At 45.1% G+C, this 19,999-nt stretch overlaps 1 protein-coding gene across 1 annotated transcript in view; it reads left to right on the top strand.

Moving 5' to 3' along the window:
* Positions 1-19,999, top strand: part of RGS9 (regulator of G protein signaling 9) — a 1,220,104-nt gene that overhangs the window by 893,111 nt on the left and 306,994 nt on the right. The window lies entirely within an intron of this gene.

The raw sequence follows: 19,999 nt of genomic DNA, 5'->3' as shown, positions 1-19,999 counted from the left end.
AAACGTGCACAGTAGAGTTGAGTTGTAATAACACCTGTGTTCACTGTGCTCCAGGGTGAGGCCTCATATAGAAAACGACCTAACAGTAAATGTGCAATATGAACTTCCGTCCAGGTATTACGGACCTCTGAGACATCTCTATTCCCAGCTCTGCAGGCTGAGACCTACACGCTATCAAGTAAATCAGAGCTGGCTTGAGGCAACCTTCCGTAGTATGCATGCCTTTATGGGATTTATAAACCACAAGCTTAGCTGTGAAGCAAAGAGCACTGCACATACAATACACACACCGGGTGTTAATTGTAAGGATATAGGGGTATCATAACGGTAGGAGGGCAAGCGAGTGGGGATCTCCAGAGGGAGAGGATGAGGGTTGAGTGCAGCGATCAGCTATTGGTCAAATGTATCTCTCAAGAGTAGAGTATTCAGGTCCTTTTGGAGGGGTAGGATGGAGGGAGCCAGTCTTACCTGCTTCGTAATGTTCAAGAGACACGGTGCATATTGTACAATATCCAAAAAAGTACACCAGAGAGCTGTGCTTGTCCACGCTGTATTGTGTAAAGATGTATTGATACATGATAATAATCAAGGCCATGCCCTAGTCGACACGTGTTTCGACCATCTCTGGACTTTCTCAAGGCTTTCTAATGGCAAGTATCCTTTAGTTACAAATAGACTCCTTAGGGTAATAAATTGTGCATGTAACACTGTCCCGTATATAAGTCTAGGCTTCCATGTCAACCTTTCAAATATGTTATGCTCTAGTCTTTAAAGTGTTAACTATACTTTGCCTGGATAGTAATCTCCACTGTTGTATATATGCCAATAGTTCTGTGCAGAAAGAAGCATATGATAGGATGCCTTGGTAGGGTCACCCTCGCCGAGTTCGACGTCCCGCGTGTAGTCACAGGTGTGTATTAGGTCAGGGCATTAACTATACTCACCACTGACTGCAGCTGTTGTTACTAGATATAGAGTAGCAATATTCTGAATACGTGATAATCTGAGTGTACTTACTACGTAGACTGCTGAACCCTAAACCTTTTGCATATTGTACCATTAGATGTGGGTTATCCTGTATAATTTCAGACACAACAAAACTACATATGACCAGACTAATGGTAAAATAAGCTCTGTGGGCGGAGTGCTTGACCAGAGGATGCAATGGGCCTCATTATGAGGTTGGAGGTAGCCTTGCCGGTTTTTCCGGCAAGTCTACCCCTAAACTCGCATCCGGCTCCGGCACCCACGAAAGGGTTCTCACTGGGCCATTCCGACCTCGGTGGACCCGGTAATTCCCCTTGCGCGGGTGCCAGAGCCGGTACGTCCCCATTCCCCTTTGAACCCCATAGGGGTCAATAGGAATGGGGAGGATGGTAGCGTTTACCGTTCATAACGGTACCATTGCTACCATCATGGTCTGCTCGCGGGTGCCAGTACGGCCACCTGGTCAGACCAGGGGGCTGCTAGGGCACCCGCGAACAGAAGTCCTAGTATGGCAGTACGGTAGCAACGGTGCTGCTAGCGATACCGGCGCCGTTGTTGCCTTACCGCCATACTCCTAATGAGACCCAATGTCACTGTTTTGCATTCTGGCAGCGCTGAGATAGCCTTTTACCCTTCTGAGGTCAACACAATGCCTACCTCGTAGAGTAATAATAACACCTATTATTGAGCAACTAAAGGCAATTCAGTTTGTGGATTGAGGTAATAATAATGAGCAAGTACTATTATTGCTCAGGATACAGACTCTCGTTACCGAAAAAAAGCGGTGTCCAGTCAATTGGTCGAAAAAAAACTGGTCGACTGCAATTTGGTCGACGCAATTTGGTCGAAAACCAAATGGTCGAATTTTTTTTTTTATTTATATATTTATTTTTCGGGTTTTCGTTTTGTAAAAAAAAGGGGTTTTTAGAGAAAAAAGGGGGTTGGTGGGGACCCCCCAAAAAAATTTAAAAAAAGGGTTAAAATAAAAAAAAAAAAAATTCGACCATTTGGTTTTCGACCAAATTGGTTCGACCATTTGTCTGGTCGACCAATTTTTTTCGACCAAATGTCTGGTAACCAAAAAAAGCATGTGTTTCCCAGACATCATGGACTGGTTCGTAGAGAGATCGAGAGAGTCCCAACTCCCCAAATACTGGGTGTGCTTCAAAGAGAGATCGAGAGAGTCCCCAACTCCCCAAATACTTGGTGTGCTTGGGGAAGCTGCACAACCTGATGTGAGTCATGCCACGCCTCCTATTGCCTTCTGGAGAAAGGAAATGTGGGCTTTGTAAACTCAGCTATGCGATGTCACAGCCGCGCGTGCTCTGATGCCCGAACTGCACTGAATGTAACTGGATCACCTGCAAAGCCAGGGCTCAAGTCGAGGGTACACGCGGGGGTCGGAGTCCACCCACTTTTTTCAGAGGGTGGACGTAGTCCCCCATCTAAAATGAGATACATTGAATGTCCACTTTGAATTTATGAATTAAAGCCAGCCTCGTGGGCGGAACGGCATGCGTCAGGTTTGAAGGCCAGACACTTCACCCCTGCACTATTTAACCTGATGAAAAATTGCACTCAACTAAAGGTGAAATTTCCATTTTAGTACTGCAGTTTCCAGAGAAAACATGGGTATTTATTCTTGGAGTTTAAAACATGCACACCTTTTAACGTTTTCAAAACACACTTTTGGAAGAAAATATACTCTCTTGGTTTTGTGTGTTTGTTGATTTTATGAAAGGCAAATGCCATTAGACCTGTGGAATTTGGGCGGTTATGCAAAGTGAATTTAATGAAATGTGCATATTTCACCTTGATATGCGAATTTCTGGTGACGTCACATCCCACAGCGTTTGTCCCCACTTTAATTTTTCAGACTTGACCCCTGTGCAAAGCTATCACTCTGCTATCATATAAAAGTGCATTGTTATTTACAAGAGTTATATCTAAACTTTGAGGTGATCTCCCAGCTGTGCTCAAGGCCAGATCATTTCTCTGAAAACATTTCTCCTTTCCCTATTCCTCTGATTATGACCTGGCTCTACATTGGGGGTCCTGGCTCCACGCTAACGTTTCACTAGTGCTTTGATGCCTGTGATTTCTTAGCACTACACAAAGATATTATAACATAACAATATACCGACATGCTAGAAATCACCACTGAGGAAGAGGAACTTCAAACCAAGCTGTCTGTAGTGAAGCACAACTAAATCCTGGATGCTGGCGAATGTAAACGCAGTCCTAGTGAGAAGTTGCTATTTCAGTATTTAAAGGTCCATGAATTGGTCCCACTAAAAGGCACAGATCCAGATGAGTCCAGCTGGAAGAGGAAGAAGGGCCAGTGTAATAAGCCCAACACATCCTTTGTTAGGGGGCGGACTGGCCTACAGAGAATTCAACACAGACAGTTCCCTTCCACCCGCTTTGCTGTCAGCATTTGCATTTATTTCATTGTTAAGCAAAAGCGATGTTCATAGGAAAAGAGAGCATAGGTTACAGCATGTAATGCATAGTTAAATGAAGTGGGTGGACCCTGCTCCATTGTTACAGATGAGGGAGGACACTGATGCATAACGAGCTGATGTAGTATGCAAACGTCTTATCTGAACATCTTGTCCATCAGTGACACAGGTCACGAGAATCAATTCACGACGCAGTAGAGCGCCAAAGGATCAATCCGAACATATGTCAATACACCCACCCTCTGTCAGTCTGTCCAGCCATCTCCCTGTCTATCCATTGATCGTCTGCCCGCCCGTCCACCTGTCCAACCAACCAACCATCCATCCATCATTCCTTCCCTCCGTCCATCCACACAAAGAGTGCCAACAAGGCTTTCCAAAAAAATCGTGACTGCTGTTTCCAGTCAGGCACTGGAGAGGCAGCCCTCCGGCATTTGTGTATTTACACAAGTCAGGACACGGCCAAGATGATGGAGGCAGCTGGAGCTGTGGTTGGAGTGGAAGTGGGATGAACTGCAGCTGACGTAGTGGTATTACCCACATTGACCTTTTACAATTGACCTTTTGTCCTAATAAGCCTAATAATAGTGATCCTAATTGACCTTCTGCACAATTGACCTTTACCTTTATTTTTCTTTTATATATATGTGTGTGGGGTGGGTTTTGGGTAATACATAATATAATGGGATTGGGTTGGGGGGTTGGGGTGGTTACCCCCTGCATATATGTCCTAATTTACCTTCATTTCATGATCAATTGTGAAAATGTCAATTCTCCTGCGATCAGTTGTGAAAAGGTCCATTCGTATACATCCGAAGTAGTGGATTGGGTCCTGGTGATCCCCTTGACTCTTGTTGGGGAGAAGCTGGACCCCCACCAGGGCTGTGGGGCCCAGCAGCCATACCCTCATCAGCTATGGGAGACCCCAACACCTCCCATATGGCCCACAGAAATGCAACAGAGACCCCAGCAGGCAGCCACATGTTCCAAACTGCGTTTATTCCTGGGCAGCAAAAAAGAAAAAAACACAAGCAGAGCGTCGTGCACATCGAGAGTTCAGGCGCCGTCTCCCCCGGGGCTGGCTTGCAAGCCAGCTTTGTAATCACACTGCAGGCTGACCTCACCGAATTGGATCAGCTCCCAGAAACCTATCTCCTCCTGTTATTGGCTGCTAAGTAATAGGTTACCTATGTAGCCCTTATAGAGAGCCTGATAATTGGACATTAGAGTTTTGCGTCAGTGGGTTGGTTTAGCTGTGCCAGCCCACCATTACCTAATTCTAGCTTGTTGCATTATGAATTTGTTCCCATAACTTTTTAGCTGAAGCAAGCATTTCGCACCTGAGCTCTGAGCGCTCATTGGCCAGGGCTGTGCCATTCTTGTTACAATTATGTTTCAAATGTTGTGCGAGTCTTTGCGAAAATGTCTTTCTTTCCCATAAAGAAAAGAAAAAAACACACTGGGTTGCCGTGGCTTACTCGCATTAGTGGAGAATTAAAAAATGTTTTCTGCAGAAAGCAATGTTATATGACTGCGCGACCTTGGCTGCTTGTGGGTTTGCGAGGAGTATTGGTGAAGGCATCTGCAGCTAGTGTTCAGTGAGAGAAATGAACTTGGCTGTAATTGTCCTGAAACATGGCTTTACACTGTGCAATTAGACCATGTTAATTTATATAGGCTTTTGCAAGCCTTTAAACAGGGATTTTTGTGTTTGTAGATTGTGATGTTGCTGCATTGATTGTAATGTAGCATGGAAGTTGCACTGTTGGTGAAGTGGGTGTCTTTCAGCATATTTGTCACCCATGGGTGTGCTGGGGCCTGGTTCAAATGATAAGTGCGCTCCTTGTTCTTCCTGCTGTTCTTCTGTATATGCGCCTGGGGTGAAGGGGCATGGGTTTGATCTCGATTTTCCCTCTTCACTCTGTTGTGGAATTGCTGCGCCGGTCGATCGGTTTGGCGTTGGTGCTGGTCATGGGCTTCCATGTGTGTGGCTGTCCTTTAGGGTGGAGCAAGGTACAGTCCTCAGTGATTAGAATCTTCCTATAGCCTTTGGGTGAACGGTGGTGATCGTCAGAGCGTGTACCGCCCTGGTGAGGGTTCGAACAGGGATCTGGTGGGGAGGAGCCTGTGCTGAGAATGTGTGGATGGGAAGCCAAGCTGGAGGTGTGAGCCATGGGTGAGCCTTTAATGCTCCATCATGCTCTAGTCGTGCTATGTGCCCCCAGCCTGGTGCTTGATTCCATCTTGTTGGACCTTCCCGTGGATGCGGCTGGTGCATGGGAGCACATCATGGTTGTTTAATGGGGTTCTTTGGCCCTGTGGTGAGCTGTGTTTCAGCTCAGCTGCACTGTTTGACTTTTAGGATTGCCCCCTCTCTGCTTTTTTATTGCTTTAGGAATGGATTGCTTGTTGTAGGCCTGCATACTTTATTATGTTGGCTGACCTTCATTTTTGCTGTATTTCCGGTTCACCATTACCTTTTTTCTCTGTGTCTGTATTTCTCTAATCTTTTCCTTCAGTTCAATGTCCGTTTTTGTTTTTTCCATCACATCATGATTAGTACCAACTCATGAATGGTTGTAAAGTGCCTTGGCTTTACAGAAAATAAAAACAATACAATACAAATAGAGCAAACAACAACAGCACGAGTTGTCTCAAGATCCACTAATCCAGCAGCTAATTCCTGAATGGAGATGAAATCCAATCACTGCCCTCTGAGCCATTAATGGACTGCAGACCAATAATTGAAGCCAACAGGATTTGAGAATAATTATTTTGAACACCTCTTCTGTTAAAAAGCAATACATCACGAGATAGCGAGAAATTAATTGACAACAAATACAAATATGTTTTTCTAGCATAAAATGAAAACTGCAATAACCATGGCTTTTGCAGTATAATGGCACCACAGTGACTATTTTTACCCACTTTCATGCTTCACACACCAGCAGCAAAGTTCCATAAACGTCCTGGTATTACTGTCGACAATGTTATATGTCTGGCATATTCCAGAGTGAGCAGTTAGACTCTTTGCTGGAGTTTCCAATTACACAAGGCAAAAGGGCCTGGTTTTGGACTTAAATAGTTACTGCATGTTAGCTTCAATAGGCACGTTATAAATAACCAATTACAATTACAATGGATGGACTATCATTAAATAAAGTATTTGCATTCTGCGTCTATATTTGCTAGGGTTTGTCCCTGATGGGATTCGCATGCAGCCCTAACTAGCCGAGCCATGTGGGCTACACTAACAAAGGATGAAATTAGGGGTTGCTAAAGAGACGGTCATAAGGTAAAGCCACAGGTACAAATGGCATCCCTACCAAAGTATAGCAGAAAGTTGAGCACTACTTCTTACCGGTATTAATTTATTTATTTTGTTGCTTATATAGCTCGCCAAGGGCATCTGGGCACTTACTTTCATAAAATATTACAATTGTTACACAGGTTGCAAGCATGCATGCATATTTCATATTTTACAATTTTTATAAATTATACAATTTATTCATTTTGCATCTTTTTTTGCATCATTTTGCACGTTTCTTCATGCATGTATGGGGAGCATGGTGAATCCCAGGCGTCTAGAGACAACCAAATATAATGTTTTTCCTGAGGGAGAGACATGATGGAACACACTGGATGGTGGCCACCCTGATAGAGTTGGCTGCCAGCCGGGGACCCCAGCAGACTTTGCACATGTTAGAAGCATACACAAAATAACCTGAGCTGGAAAATCCTGGGGCAGATCCTGAGAAACTCAGAGATTCCTGAAAGCTTCATCTACAGGATCCATGGGCTCATTATCTAGATCCAGCATTGGGTTAGGGGGGCTACTTGTGGATTGCGTTCCTCTACAAAGGGGGAGAAGGTAGGGGTTCCCTTTGGCATGCTTGACATTCCCCGTGCTCACAGGACCTTTGGCTGGGGTTCATCAGAATCCAAATATAACCCTGAAGGTTGATGCTTAACTGGTGATTTTCAGCAAGTCTAACTAAGATGTTTGTCAATTAGTCTCAATTGCTATCAACTTTGGGAATATACCTAGGTATACACGGAACATGTGTGAAACGGTGTCAATGACCAGGAACATTACAAATCTCGTTGCTCCAATTAGGACGGCCCCAACCACCCCCTGCATTGGTGCTGACCTGGGTCAGTATCCAGGAAGCTTAGGGAGCAGGACTTTAATAAGACCACCAATGAAGTGGGGACCCAGTTGAAAAGATCGACATCGCTAGCCCTATTCATCCTTTCTATATTGTCAAGATACACATTCTCACACAATATATGTATATTTTCCGGGTTATCCCAATTTTGATTGGAAAGAAACAATTCCTGAGGTACAATCCCATAATTTCCAAATTCCCAGGGGCAGGAGTGTGGGCAAGTTATAGCCAGGAAATATGAATTCACCCTTAAAGTCGTGAGCCGTAGACTTTGCTGGAGCTGAGGAGTTATGACTGGGCCACACCTGCAAATAAAATCAAAAGCTCTTGGAAATCGACCTTCTTTCTTCGGACATTGCAATATCGATTCTTTCTCTGGACATGGCAGTATCGATTCTTTCTTTGGACATGGCAGTATCGATTATTTCTCTGGGCATGGCCGTATCGATTCTTTCTCCGGACATGGCAGTATCGATTCTTTCTCTGGGCATGGCCGTATCAATTCTTTCTCCGGACATGGCAGTATCGATTCTTTCTCTGGGCATGGCAGTATCGATTCTTTCTCTGGACACGGCAGTATCGATTCTTTCTTTGGACATGGCAGTATTGATTATTTCTCCGGACATGGCAGTATCGATTCAGCAGGCAGGGAAAGTAGGCAGTGACGCCTCATTTTACTGTTCCTCTCTAAATGAGGGAGGTTGTGGTTAACATTGATGGGAACTTAAGCACAAAACAACCGCCCCCTAGCAGCAAACCTTGGTTTCCCACTGGTTCATCGCTATACCAGTCTAAGAGATGACCCAACCTTGCCAAAAGCGTGTTTACCAAGGAGCAGAATTCGCCCGGTCCAACTTATAACTCAGTACTTTTGGTCCACTATACAACAGGTGCAATATCCAGGGCTTCATTTGTAAAATTACAAGTGCCTGGGCTCAAGATTTTTCTAAGGGTGTGCTAACGGCCATAGTCTGCAATGGCCGTTTCGTGCTCTGGGTGCAGGCGTGGAGAGAATTCAAGGAGCAATAGGGGGTGTTCAGCAGACTTTGTATGTCCCACACACACTGTGCTGCACAGTACTGTAATGATTAGTTTTGAATTTAATGTGCCCAGAGTTCAGTGTCATGATAACAATTGTTGGCAATAGAGTTATGCAAGATTGCGCAATTTGGAAAAGAATGCATCAAACTGCCCGCAGACGATTGTGCCACTGCATACCTGCGCACCAGTTACTGCCCGTCCAACACTTTGCGTCAGGAAGCATGCACGTCAATTTACCACAGAATGCCAACCATTCAGCCTCACCCATTCTTTTCTATCTCCAACTTGAGCTTATCAACTCCAAATGTAGGGTTCTCTTTTCTTAATACATATACTTAGATTGCAAACAGACCCCATTATCACATGAAGGAGATTCCATAATGCCATAATACATACACGACATTGCTTCCACAGAATACCAACGTGCAGTTTACATACTTGCCTATAATGCTCTAGTTAGCACTCATTGTAACCCATAATGCCCCACTCATTGCACGTTCCCAATTCCAAAACCACCTAGTTAGCAACTGAAAAACAGCTGATATGAAAGAGGCCCCTGTGAGCACAGTGAGCCCTCCCTGCTATGCAGTTTGAGAATGCTTTGACACGCATGCGCTGCTTATTGTACGCCCACCGTCTACCTCTCCCCTGTTAAAGTGTCGTCACTTCCGTTCTCATTGCTCACACGCACTCGTACTGTGAACTCCTGAATGCCAATGTGTCCCCCTCTCTCTCTGTCTTTCTGGCTTTTCCCATCTCCCTTTGCTACGCCATTTGGCCTCTATGTGTAGGCCAGTCTTTGAGTGCACCAGAACCTCCTTATTCTGTCTGATTCATATTAAGTGAGAGACAAGCACGTTGCTGTTCATGCCTTAGTAAATGAATCAGTAAAACACCTCCAATAAACGGTAAATATGTAAAGCCAGTTTGTAAAGGTGGCGTTTTATAACGGTGTAAGTCGCCATGTGTTAAAAGGAAGCACACCGGTGATGCCCCGTGGGTTAAAAGGAGGCCCATGGATGATGGGTTGGGAGCTCTGAGCAGGAAAGGTGCGCAGAGGCCCACCACAGCGGATTGTACCTGCCCCTCAGTGCTATCTTGGGCATAGGTGCCCTGTCCCTTCAGAATGCCAGACCCTTGGGATACTCGTGGTGGTGATCGGATGCCAGAGACACAAGAGGGTAAACAAATTAGACCGAAATTGTGCCAGTGATTCTCTTTCTATCCGTTCAATGATGCAAACATCAGTTAAAATAAATCCAAGCTTCAAAACTATCTGTGAGCTGCTGACCCCCATCACTGCTTCACGCCATTAGTGGAAACCGGAAGCTCCGTGAAACCGGTCATAGCTGTTTCAGGAAAGAGGGCTGGAAATCAAAGTCAATTTACAAGCTTTGAAATTAGCGGTCACTCTCAGGCCCATCCTCTCAGAACAGCGGTGTAGAAAACTATGTAGTCTCGTGGACAAACTGGGAAACTGCAACCAGCAACAAAAATCCTTGCAAAGTCAAGCTGCTCACAATTTACAAGTGTGTGTTGACAAGAAAAGCAGTTAAGAATGGGAGACTGGTGCTGCTGGGGCCAGGGACGTCATTTCACCAAAATGCCAGGGGTAGCGGAATGGACATCACATGACCCTTGACCTCTGATGACATCACAGGAAGTGATATAATGTGACCGCACCCTGAAGTGACATCACGGGAAGGGATGGAACACAACCGTTTACCCCTTGACAAAACAGGAAGTGGCATCACATAGCATTGTTTCTAATTACACTATGAAAAATAAAATATGGTAACAATCTCACTGTAACGTGATATACATTTCATACAAGGATGGATCACCATATGTATTGGCAGAAAAAAACATGCCATAAATGCAACTTGCGAAAATCAAAATACATAGTCCGAAATGGATGCTTATTCTACTCTAAATGCTTTTTAGAGGATTTTGTCTGCATGTGAATTTGGGGTGTTTAAGAACAGACTAAATCCGTGACTCACACCCCAAAGTGTGCCTGAAATAAACCTTTAATGAGTCTAGCAATTATTGTTTAGAATTCCAGAAAGACAAATTGTTTGTTATTCCTATTCTTTCTTATTTAGGGTCACTACTCAAAGTGTTACACTTGTGGTGCCACCTGTTTTTTTTAAGAAGCCTGAACAAGAAAGCCAGCCACTCTAGAAACAAAGAGGCGCATGGCATTGGCCACAGCCCGAGAGCTTCAATTTGTAAAAAAGAAATAAAAGTTTTAAAAATGTTTTTGGGGGTAGCAAGGGAGACCACAGGGGTAGCAAGGGTGACCTCAGGGGTCGCAAGTGCGACCACTGGCAACCCCTGAATGATGTCCCTCGGTGGGACCCGGAAGAGCTAGTGAAACTGCGACTGTCACTGCTATGACTTCCATAGTGGCCACAGAGTTCAACAGCAGGCACTGTGTACACTTTCTACATAAATTAGCAAATGCATCCAAAAAGAAGCGGTACTTTTTTACCAAAGACGCTGCAGTTACTTTTGCAAAGATAACATATAAAGTTTTCCAATGGCCCTTTCACCTATATTAGAGTCGTAAACCAGTTGCAGACCGGTGGGAGTGCGTGAGGTGAGATGTTCCTGTTTGTAGAGCCAAATACCTGGGCGCATTTATTCATTTTCTTGATGAGTGCACTTGCGATGGCTGCTAGCTAGGGCCTACTGCTGCCGTCTACCTGAGAGACAGTGTCAGATGAAACCCTGTCGAGGCACCTAGGCAGCCGAAATGTCAGGCCGCCCCTCACAAATTATCTCCTAATACATTTTTTATTTTCTGCACTGCTTTATTTTGATCTGTTTTCGCAGGGCACCAAAATGCAGTGTGGCCCATAGGCCGGTGCCTACGTGGCCTAGTGGATAATACCGCACCTGTCCAGAGAGAATAGTCTCTCCACCTGACGGCAAAGCTAGAGGCCAGGCCTGCTGCGGGTGCGAGAAGGGCATATACAGTGCTCATTCATGGGAACATTTAAAAAGTGGCAGATTGAATCTGTAGCATTGTGCGGGTTTCGCCACACCAGCGCTGCAACCACCCACTCCCACCACACCTACATTTAAGAAAGGCAGCTAGCTAGCTTTTACTGGGGCAAACCATGGCTTTTCACGTGTACCAGTGCGGCCACCACTGCACCTGCCGCTGTAGTGCACTACTCTAGAATACAGCTAAAAGCTATGCAGCAGGGACCGCCACGAGCCTTGGAGGACTCTGCGCATGCATGGCAGGTGGCAGCTGCAGTTCTGCGCTGCACCACAGAGTCTGGCTCACAATCCCTAACAATGATTAATTGATTGTAATTGTTATTTTATAACGCGCTTAATATCAGACACTGGTTTCTAACCGCAAGACTGGCATTCAAACCTGTGTTGCTATGCGTTGTCTTGTTTCGAAGACAAACACATTGCACCTGAGTTATCCTCCCAGCCCTATGATCCGGTCATCACCCTTGCTGCCTGCAATTGCAAAGCCTGCAAAATTAAAGTGGTTGAGCTTTTTCATTCACCAAAACCGATAAGTGCTGTAAAGTGAACATGCACCCACGTCAAAAGGGAAAAGCCAGAATGAGAAGTTTCTTGCATAGCTGCACCCTGAAATTGGTCAGCACTCTTAGATCCCCGGGGAAACCCCTAAAGGCTGCAATGGCACAACTGCAGAAACACAAACATGACAAATTAGTGTACAAGTGCTTTCTTTTTGTAAAACTGCAATTCCGCTGTATCAATGCCATGTAGAACAATAATGTAGATGTTCCACCACTGCAGGATGTGCTGCTGCTCAGCCCTGCCTCCAAAATAAGTCCTGGGGCTGGACACTGGCAAACACCTGCACAAATTAAGCAGTGCATGAAGCAGATTAGAGGCTATTAAACTTGCTATTCCATGCTATGGAACTCCGCTTAGGGATCTCTGCTGATTAGTGGGTGTTTCAATCATGTGGACCCCTATGCAATGAGGAAACCCCCCAATGCCTGGCTTGGGTTGATGCATTTTATACTTACTTCCTCAGAGTAGGGATGCCTTATCTGCCTTCATTTATGAGTGCTACACAGAATTGCCGCTGGATTAGGATGCAAATCCTGAATAAAAATCCGGGCACGCCTTTTATATTGGCTACATTGCAGTGTTTACACTGTGATTCTGAGGGTACCAGAATACCTTGCTTCACTAACGCAATGATCATCTCATAATACCTTAATTTGCTTCCTTTGATAGACAATACTGTCTCACCCTCTGTAAAATAGGCTTCAGGCTTACGTTTTATCTTGACTGCCACTATCCCTTTTAGCAGACCCACATCATAGGGACTACTGGTCCATAAGAAGCTGGGTACTCGCACCAAGTCTTCCTTGGGAAATGGTGGTGGGGCTTTTCTCAACACGGCTATTCTCTTTGTCACGTCCCTATACTGTATTCTCTCCCAATGTGTAATGCTTATATTGAACACAACTCGTAATCTAAGCAATCGTCTTGAAACTGTTCCTGATCTGTCATGTCAGTCAGCCTGTATTCCTCTCCCACTGCAATTACCGTCCTCCATGATCATCCTGTGTCGTCAGTCCCATGCAACACTATACTCTCGTCTCTCACTATAGCTGCCTCCAGTTCTATAGGGATAACCTTTCCTTCTCTTTCATCGAGGGGAATCTAGCCTCATCATGAGTTTGGCAGTAACCCTTAAATGTGGCGGTAACACTATTTCTGCCACATTTAAGGGGCTCCAAATCACAGGCTTGGCAGATTTTACCCCACCTCTGAGCTAGGGGAAAATCTGCCGCGATTTTGCCAATTTTCAGCGCTATTACCATCAGCAATAATAGCGCCGGTGGTAATAGCGCTGAACATTCCCCATTGGGCCCAATGGGGAATGGGAAATTCCCGAATGGGCCCAATGGGGAGTTACCGTTCCGCCAAACCCGTGATCCAGCCGGGTTAGCGCCCAACTCGTGATGAGGCCCTAGATGAAAACATGTTGCGTATGCCTAACAACCTGCCCTAGATCCCTGGGAGCCACGCTATCAAAACTTCCATTCCATATTGGAACAGCTCAATTTTTTGTACTGGGGAGACCCCCGCCCGGCCCATAGAGCCGAGGTTTGCTCCAAAGTACTTTAAGACGGGATAGCTGCACCTTTGAGATGGATGGGGTGCAGATTTATTACTCCAACACCAATCAATAAGGACAACGCATGGTTTGGCAAAGGGAGTTTGGCAAAGTCTTGGACTTCCCCATGCTGTACGGTAGGAGTGCACAAACAAAGCATTCCCCTTCAGAATTTCGTCTTCCAACCTCCTTCATGTGCTGGTACCAAATGTTGTTTCCCAGATGTGCTGTGCTGTCCAGTAGTCGTTTAGTTCATTGTCTATTGTTCCATGCATACTTCTTTTGATTCTTAATGTTTTCCTGTAGTTGGCTATGATGACATCCCTGAATGTATCGGTATGGCTTTTTCTTGCTGGAGGATTTTCAGGTATCCTGGTCCATGGTGCAGGCCTCCTCATCTGCACCATTTGAGTGGACAAGAGTCTGGTAGCTCTTTCCCTCTCCTCATACATCTTTCTCCTGCTGGTTACAAATGCCCATGCCAACCAGCCTGATGCTGGTCCGGTATATGGCTGCATTGTGGGACTGGTACTTGCGTCCTTTGCGTCCCTTGCGTCCCTTGCGTGGGAACATATGTGCTTGGCAATACAGTCTCTGTGATTTTGTTCTTCAGTTCCTCTTGCAGTTGCCTCGCACTGGCTATGGGCGGAACTAATGAGTCCACTATCAGTTGTGTCTGTGCAGACAGTTTCTTAGTGTTGGCTCTTGTTTTCTTAAGAGTTTCTTATATAACTTCTTCTGTTGGTTTTTGCTTTAACTCTTGTTTTCTCACAACATCTGCTGTGGAGTTTCTTGTGGCAGGCAGTCTCTTCTTCTCTGCTGCTTTGGGTTATGGTTCTGCAGTCATTGACACTAGGTTTGTTTCTTGTGCATTCAGTGTTTGCGTGCGTGTAGTTGTCAGTGATGTTACTTCATTCATCCCTTGCCGACCCTGTCTCCGGCTTTTCTTTTCATTCATTACCACAAGTGTGTGTGTATCGTTGCTAATTACATCCATTTCAAGTTCATTCACTCCACCGTCAGATCTTCTAGGAACTGGAATGACTATATAAGGTATGGGTGACTTTGTGGGTTTTATGTGTGCATCATTAGGTGGGTGCACTGAAATTGGAACGCTTTGTGCACCAATAAAGAATGAAGTTATGATCGTTAATGACAGTAAAACAATAATGAATATGATGCATAGGTACATTATTCCCATGTAGGTCAGGCGGCAGCATTTTCTTCCAGAGAAGCGTGGGTGTCTCTCTTCTCGTGGGAGGAGCAGGTTGCTGCTCTGGACCCCCATCTTGATCATTCACCAAATGTCAATGTTAGTATTCCCTTACCCAATATCGAGTGTCAGGTGCTCCACAAGTGTTCCCCCTCTTGTGAGTGACAATTGTCTGATATTTCAGGATACAGTTCCTTTGCTAGACTATGGGAAAAATCAACTTAATGGCCATGGCTGCCTCCAAACTCGGGTCTGGGTTCCTTGAATGAGGAATTACCGGGCCATTCCAACCTTGGAGGACCCGGTAATTCCTCATTCAAAAAACCCATCCCCATTCCCATTTGAGCCCCGATAGGGGAGGGAGCTAATAACGGGCCTGTTAATAACGGGCCCGTTATTAGCTCCCTGGTCCCCTTGCGGGACCCGCAAAGGACGTCTGGTCTGACCAGACGTTCAGAGCGGGTCCCGCAAGGGAACCTCGTAATAGGGTGCATTGGGTTTACCGGCACAGGCACTGTTACAGGCGCGGTTAAACCCATTCCGCCCATCTCCTAATGAGATCCTAAGTAACACTTCAGCGAGACCCTTTACTGTGCATGTTCAAAGTAGGTAAGCTCCCAATCCACTCCTCGGATTTGCCTCAGTCCTGAGGACATGTTGGACACTGATCAGTATGAAGAAATAGGGAAAAATAACAACAGGTATAACAAGTGAAGTTCTTGACTCTGCTTCCTCGATCTGTCCTTTGGCGGAAGGCTTTTTTTAAATCTTCTCAGATAGCTCCTCTGAAGGTTAGAAAGTTCCACTTGGAGCATGATTCCATGCAGGAGCATTCCCATCTGTGCAACATTAGTGGGTCTCTGATGAAAGTGAGGACGTCAACATTGATTGGTCTCCCCACTAGCTCTGGAAAGTCAGTGACTAGGCAAAAAAGGACGTTGTGTGCCAACCTGCTGTCTTTGGATGACAAGGACATCTGTCCTGTCTTTGCTGAGGTTCAGGATTATATGTTTTCTCCTAAATGTGAACAATGTCTGCACTGTCCGTTCGCATGGAGTGCAACTCGAATTATGATCTTATTCAAAAGATGGCTTAAATGTTCTGTATATTTGCTGGGTCTTGAAGAAACATGAGTTTATCTGTTGTTCTCCCGATAAGAATTGGACAGTCTTCGATTATGCGAAAGAACAGCATGTTGATAAGCTCCTCTATTTCCGCCTGTGTTGGGAACATTTGATTCTTTCTCATTGTACTCAGGGAGTAGGATAAGTTGTTTGGCAATGACAATGAGGAGTTGCCTTATTGTCTTTTCGTTTTCAGGATCTTGTAAAAAGTCTGTGACACTGGTGAGCTTCCCTACCAATGATGGGTATGATCTTAGCACTAGATCAAAATAGATGACTAGGTCCTTTGTGATGTCTCTACTGTGGGACACCATAAGTGATTCCGAATAGGGTCTCAGTGTGGAACGAGTCGGGATACTGTATTTGCTTCCAATGTAAATGTTTTTGATCAAAAGTTGTCATATTCTTTTCTCGTCAAGGCTTAAGTATGCCTCAGTCCAAAGTTCAGCAGTCAATAGACACTGTTGTGGCTTGTATGTGCAATGTTCTTCTTCACCCTGCAACTAGGAGGCACAGAGTGTCCGTTTATATGTCCTTATCCCCTTTTTTGCTTAGAGGAAGTGTCCAATTTAAGCCACAATTTGCAAAAGGTTCTTTGTCCTTGTTTTGCTGGTCATGCGTCCTTCTTCCTCGTCATGGATCTCGTCTGCACGTGCTGTGGTTCTTCCCCGTCGCTCATCGATTCCTCTCGTTGGGGTGCAGGCAGGGGGCCTTCTCTGATGTAGGGTTTAATATCGCCGAGAAAAATCCATGCTCTCCTGCCTTGTTGTTTCACTGCGGACAGAGTGCCGTCCTCCACTATAAAAGGACCCTTAAATCTTGGCTCGTCCCACTTTTTCCTTGTATGATTCTTCACAAGGACGGCGTCTCCAGGGAAGACGGGTGGAACACGTAGACCTTGAACTTGGTCTGTTGTAGTGTCTCCTTCTGTGTTCTGTGCTGCGCTGCACCCTTTTCGTCGTCGCTGCAGCTGGTCTAAAGTTACAGTAAGGCAAGATGTCATGCAGTTCAGTTAATTTTGCATTTCAGAACCTAAACCCTCTCCTGTTGACTGGGCATCACATCTAGCTCTATCTTGGGCTGTCAAGGGTGTTCTCATTCTTCTTCCTGTGGCTATCTTGTGTGGCCTGAGATGATGGTCGGAACCTGGTTGGTTCCGAAGTGCATATAGTGCCAGTGGAAGGCAGTGCAACCATTCCTTCTTTAGAGTAAGCTTCAACTTGGCTATCCTTTCCTTTAACAAGCCATTGAGCTTCTCACAGATTCCATTACTTTGCGGATGATAAGCTGACGAGAACCTGTGCTCTATACCAAGCAGCAAGCTAATCTGCTCAAATATTGAATTAACAAAGTGAGGGCCATTATCTGATCTCATGATTTCGCATATCCCCCCACCTTGGGAACACTTCCCTCACTAAAAATGCGGCCGCACAGGTAGAGTCTGGGTGTGTACATGGACCTGCCTCTATCCAACTAGAGAATGGACACACCACAACAATTAAGTGTCTGTACCCGTTACATACTTGAATCATGTTGACGTAGTCGACATGCAAGTGCTGAAAAGGCCATTTGGCCTTGGGATGACTTCTCTCATTACTTTTAATGTGTGCCCAGCTGTAAATTGCTGGCAGATTACACAGTTTACCATAAAGAATGCTACATGCTCTGCTAAATTCGGTACGAACGAGTCTTCCACGAGCATTGCTGCTAGGTTCTCTTTTGTCATGTGGGCTCGGTAATGTAGTTGCTCCAGCGCTATTTCTAATATGGCTACAGCATTACTGGTTTACCAGTGCTGTCTTGTCACCACAAGCTGTCAGAGGGGTTTAAAGAACACCCTCGGCGTTTCCACAGGTTTTTCTCTTCCTGTGATGCCTCCCCTTGGAGTTCCATTAGCTGTGTTTGCCCCAAATTGCTATAACTCTCAGGTGCGGTTTGTGTAACCATCATTCGCTTGTTGGCATGGATAACTTCCACTGCCATGATCGTTTCACCTTTAGATGCCATACGCTTGGTTCCGTGTCTGCTGCTTGTTTTCCGCGTGAGATAAAATCTGTCTTTTTCGAGTGGGCGGCGCATTTCACGACCGCTATGCCGACTGGGAGCTGTAGTACCTTAATCAGCCTGTCCAATAAAGCTGCGTAGGCCTGTTGCAAGAATTATATTGTCCAATGCATTTCAGTCTATTCAAGACCTTCTTTAGGGACTATTGTTAAAGAAAAATAAAAAATAAAACATTGAAAATGTAATGGCCACCAACACAGTAAACCAAACATGTGTGTTACGCCTTATTCAATGTTCTTAGTACAAAACCATTCAGACATGTACCTGTGTTCGTGTTTCTTTAAATCCTTGGCCTTATTTATATGTTCTCCCTTTTGGAAAAGCTTTCCACATTTTTTATCCACTCAAGCTTTTCCACCTTTCAATGCTGTTTTATGGTAACTGATATGATCCTCATGTAGTAGTTCATGATGGGTAATCTAAATAATAGAAAGTATACAATTTTGTAGGATTCTATTGCTTAATTCTATAATGTATCCAACTGTCAGAGATTCGCCCCCCCAAATGGGGAGTCTTACCTGTTCTTGTGGAATCTTGAAGCAGCAGGGCACCTCGCTCGCGTGTACACACGTTGCTGGTTGCCCTGACTGCTTTTATACATACAAAATGGCACCGGCATGTTACGTAATGATGTCATCAATGTGCTTCAAGATTCCACAAGGTGGAAAAAACTTGAGTGAATAATAAATATAAATACATTCAACCCATCAAGTTTGTCAAGAATTCTTAATTAATATGAATATACAATTAAATGAACTCAAGAAGTGACTAGTGGGGCTTTCCACGCAGGTTCATCAAAAATGGGGCGGCTTCTGGTGACAAGACCAAATACCCCTTTACCACTTAATTTTTTTAACTTGCACTAGAACAAAGAAAAATAGTTGTGCCCACTCATTCCTTCCTCTGGGAATATAACAGTGGCCAGGTTGTGCTCTCCTCCAGAAAGTGGAATTTCATCAGTGAAATGAATCAAGTCCGTAGCCCCAGATAATCCCTGCGCATTCATGGCAATGCCTGACATTGGGTATGGTCCCTTCTTAATAGAGGATCGAGTCATCCCCGTATCTATGAGAAAAGAAAAAGTCCTATCACCCCTATATGTGGTTCCTCAGCCGGATTGGGTGTAACAGATAGGATTGAACACATCAGGTCTGCCTATGGGCTGTTTTATTGGGGGTATAATGAAATTCCATAAACTGTGAATGGTGTGCCTCCTACCACAGTCGCTCCGCCCAGTTTTTGCATTCTGCATTGCAAAACCCACATGTGTCACCTTCATAGTGTCCGGCTGTGCTGATGCTTGCTGTGCTGGTTGTGATGGCTTTATGTGTCCCTGTGTCTGTGGTGCATGTGTTGTGGACTGGTATGGCTGCATTTCCATGTCCTGTGTGTGTGCATCTGTTATGGCGCATATGTATGCGCTTGCATGTGATGCTGGGCATAGTAGTCAGTCTGCTCTGTCTGATATGTGGGTTGGTGCTGTATTCCCCCATTCTGGTGCATCCCCCCTCTGCTGTTGCACACTCAAGTTTTATGACTCCTTCTTCCACATAACCAACATTGTATGGGACCCCCCCGATCTGTCTTTGCTGTCCCCCATTAAAGCCCTCTGCACTCTGCTGCATTGGGTGTCCGAACACTCTTCCTGAGGTGTCCCTTCACATCCTCGCCACTGATACATGTCACCTTGGCCTGCAAAGCCACCTCACATTATTTGCAGTCTGTTCTGCACATGCAGGGTGACTACTTTCTCCCCGCTCGTTAGCAGTGCCCCTTCCATCCATAATATACTTTGATGATTTCTTCTA

This window comes from Ambystoma mexicanum, chromosome 3q (assembly GCF_040938575.1).
Source record: "Ambystoma mexicanum isolate Mex_15411 chromosome 3q, UKY_AmexF1_1, whole genome shotgun sequence".
In the NCBI taxonomy this organism is placed as follows: domain Eukaryota; kingdom Metazoa; phylum Chordata; class Amphibia; order Caudata; family Ambystomatidae; genus Ambystoma; species Ambystoma mexicanum.
Note: the sequence above shows the minus strand (reverse complement) of the source record. Positions and strands in the feature narration are given on the sequence as shown.